Raw genomic sequence first — 4004 nt, forward strand, 5'->3', positions numbered from 1 at the left:
GCTCTGGGCTCTGCTGAGGCTCCGTGGGGTGGGAATGTGACGTTCCCAGTTGTTCCCAGTTGTTCCCAGTGTGGCCCTGGCCAGGAGCTGCTCTGGGCTGTGAGTGAGAGGCAGGGACGGGTTCAGTTTTATTCCTGCGCCTGCAGGAGGAAGTGTTTGCTCAAGGTGTTGCACAACACCAAGGCACAGAGTGTTACAGCCAGGGGAGTTCCTGCTGCTTGCTTTGTGCCCCAGACACCGGGATTGGGATTGGGATTGGGATCGGGATCGGGATTGGGATCGGCCTCTGCCTTGGATTCGCTTCCCTAAAAATGGGGAAGAGAAAATTAATAAATCAATAAATCAATCAATAGATGTGGAGAGTGGAGCTGTCATTGAATTATAGAACGGTTGGGCTGGTCCTGATTCCATTTTTTTGGTGTTGTGGCTGCTAAAAGCTGAACCAAAACCAGTGGAATGTCAACGAATGGGAGAGGTCCCAGGAAGTTTGGGGTAAACCAGGTCAGCAGGGCTGGGGGTGAAGCTGTGCTTTAACTTTGGGTATTTACCCCCAATCTGCTCAGTGAATCACTGACAGAATAAACACTGAGCACGGCCTTTGCTGCCCTGTCATCCCTCTTAGTAATGTTTGCTCCGGGCTCAGGTGATTAAATAAAGGAGGCAGAGCACTGAATGATCCAGGTGAGTTCTGCCCAATAATATTCCAAAAATCCCTGCCAAAAAGGGACCCCATTGACTCAGCTGTAATGAAGGAGTAATGTCTTTATTACTCCAGGCCGCAGGTGTCAGTACAGAAGGGCTTTAGAGAAAGTGAACTTCTGTGGGTTAAATTAGTGGTTACGGAGTACAGAGAAGTGGATGTAAATTTATATTCATATATGGCAGTGTCAGCAATACGCATGACCCAGTAATTTATACATTCATCATCTATGCCAATTTATCTGTGAGCAAATATATCTGTATAAATCTACAGGGGAATTACATCCACAGGAGAATTTTACTGCCATTACCCTTCTCAAAAAGCATTGGTAAATAACTATTTCTCTGTTGAAAAGTTCTGAATTTTTTTGAAACATTTTAAAGCCAAACTTTCCCCTTAGATTTTTGCCGGATGTCCTGACATTCTGGGACAGATTGGGAGCTGCAAACAGATGGGTTTGGGCTTTTATTAAGTATAGGATGGTGTTAATTGATAACAATTTTTGGCAGATGCTTGTTTGGGATGCTTCAATCAAGTATTTCAACTCACGTCCCCATCCCAGGTTAGGAAAGAGACTTCCAGGGAAAGAATTCATGAAGGATTTGGATGTCTCCCTGCCCAGGTGCTCATCTGAGCTGCTCAAAATAAGACAGAAGCTGTGTCATTAAATTTAGGTTGGTGCCTTTTAAATTCTCTGGAGACAAAAGGTGGACAATTTGGTGTTTTAAATATGAATAAAAATAAGCTGGGCATTCTTAGACAACATAAAAAAAAAATTGAGAGAAATAACTGTGAACAACTGTTTTAAAAAACAAGTGGCTGCTGGCCAAGCATTGATCTCATCTCATTCTCTGTGCATGACGCAGGTGAAAATGATGTGTGACCCCCCCCCCATCTCCACAGTTAATGCTCTTAATAAACTGTGCCTTGCAGCAGGATGGAAGGGAGAGTTCCATCCCAACAAAGGGCTGCCAGGAAGAAGGGAACGTGCAGCGATGAAGGTCTTGGGGAGACATGAAAGGGAATGGGATGTAATTTCCTTTAGTGACTGGAAAAGCTTTTGATGTTCCTGCCCTCGCTTCAGCGATTCCGGAATAATCTGATCGTGGCTTCTGCCCCTGGAGGTGCTCACAGAGGTGGCCCTGAGCTGACTTGGGATTTTTTTGCATCCACTAAACAGCTGAGCGAAGCCCGAGTGAACAGCTTTCGTGTTCCTAGGAGGGTGAAATTGGATGGCAAGTTTGTCTAAACATTTAGTAAGTGAATATTGGTGGGTTTAACCCAAGTACTCCCCGAGCAATTAAAAGAAAGAAGCAGCAAAGGGTGAATTCCAGCCCTACACTGAGGATCTGCACAAAACCTGCTTGGATTGAAAGTAAAAGGAGAGCTGTATGGGAAGCACTTGGCAGAGTCCAGGAAAAATCCAGGTGTGAATCACTTCTCTGCTTCTGCCTTGTCCCAAAGTCCATGTTGAACGACGTTTGGAAAGGTACTCAAGCACCAAACAGGGATTTTCAGGAGTAAACAGAGCCCAGCAGACCCACGTTCAGCCACCCCTGAACCCCTGAGACAGAGCTGAGCAGCTGGGCCTGGCTCTGTTCCTGGTTCTGTCCTGGTTCTGTTCTGTTCTTTTCTCTGTTTCTGGTTCTGTCCTGGTTCTGTTCTGTTCCTGTCTCTGTTCCTGGTTCTGTTCTGGTTCTGTTCTGTTCCTGGTTCTGTTCTGTTCTGTTCCTGGTTCTGTTCTGTTCCTGGTTCTGTTCTGTTCTGTTCTGTTCTGTTCTGGTTCTGTTCTGTTCCTGGTTCTGACCTGGTTCTGTTCTGGTTCTGTTCTGTTCCTGGTTCTGTTCTGTTCCTGGTTCTGTTCTGTTCTGTTCCTGGTTCTGTTCTGTTCCTGGTTCTGTTCTGTTCTGTTCTGTTCTGTTCTGGTTCTGTTCTGTTCCTGTCTCTGTTCCTGGTTCTGTTCTGTTCCTGTCTCTGTTCCTGGTTCTGTTCTGTTCTGTTCCTGGTTCTGTTCTGTTCCTGGTTCTGTTCTGGTTCTGTTCTGTTCCTGGTTCTGTTCTGTTCTGTTCCTGGTTCTGTTCTGTTCCTGGTTCTGTTCTGGTTCTGTTCTGTTCCTGGTTCTGTTCTGTTCTGTTCCTGGTTCTGTTCTGTTCCTGGTTCTGTTCTGGTTCTGTTCTGTTCCTGGTTCTGTTCTGTTCTGTTCTGGTTCTGTTCTGTTCCTGGTTCTGTCCTGGTTCTGTTCTGGTTCTGTTCTGTTCCTGGTTCTGTTCAGTTCCTGGTTCTGTCCTGGTTCTGTTCAGTTCCTGGTTCTGTTCTGGTTCTGTTCTGTTCTGTTCTGTTCTGTTCAGTTCAGTTCCTGGTTCTGTCCTGGTTCTGTTCTGTTCCTGGTTCTGTTCTGTTCTGTTCCTGGTTCTGTTCAGTTCCTGGTTCTGTCCTGGTTCTGTTCTGTTCTGTTCCTGGTTCTGTCCTGGTTCTGTTCTGTTCCTGGTTCTGTTCTGTTCCCGGTTCTGTTCTGTTCTTGCCCCATCCATCCCGGCACAGCCGTGCCCCAGCACCACATCCTGTTCGTCTGGGAGCAGGGGAAGGGATGTGGGATTGCTCAGGCAGCCACAGCTCCATTCATCACTGCTCAGTCACCTGCCTTCCTCGCGCCCCCACTCCCTTCTCCCAAGCTCCATCCCAAGCCTTCCTGCAGGTTCTTTCTCCCAGGAATACAAATAAAAGCACACGGCTTCGCCTCTGTGTTCGCTCGCCTTGGCTTCCTCCATCTATTCCCAGCTGCATTCCAGTGTCCCCACAACCTGCCTGGAGCTCCATCCCTTCCTCTCCATCCCTTCCTCTCCATCCCTTCCTCTCCATCCCTTCCTCTCCACTTCCAGAGTGATCCAAAACCCACTGGAGTCAACAGAACACTTTCTGTTGCCTTCCAGGACCTTGGATCCTCTCTTGGACGAGCTCTGTTCCTCTTTAAAACCTCTTCTTCACACAAAGCTTTTCCTTGTGCTTGCCTCTGTTGCCTCACACATTCCCAAAGCGAATAATCCTCCTTTTCCTCAACCACCAGCCCTCAATGTTTTACTTTATGGGGTTTTGTTGAAGGAAATGATCCAATGGTTGCTTTAGACCAGAGTGTTTGGAGAAGTTCTCTCCCTTCCAGTTGCTCATTACCTGCTCCTCAGCTTAACTGCAGCACTGGCTGTGTTTGTATTACCAGGCTTTAATATAAAGTAAATATAATTTTTTCTCACTGAAATGATGATTGGAACTACCTGAGTAAGCACCAGCTGAGTTATTTTTGCTGTGT

This window comes from Cinclus cinclus, chromosome 29 (genome assembly GCF_963662255.1).
Source record: "Cinclus cinclus chromosome 29, bCinCin1.1, whole genome shotgun sequence".
Lineage (NCBI taxonomy): Eukaryota > Metazoa > Chordata > Aves > Passeriformes > Cinclidae > Cinclus > Cinclus cinclus.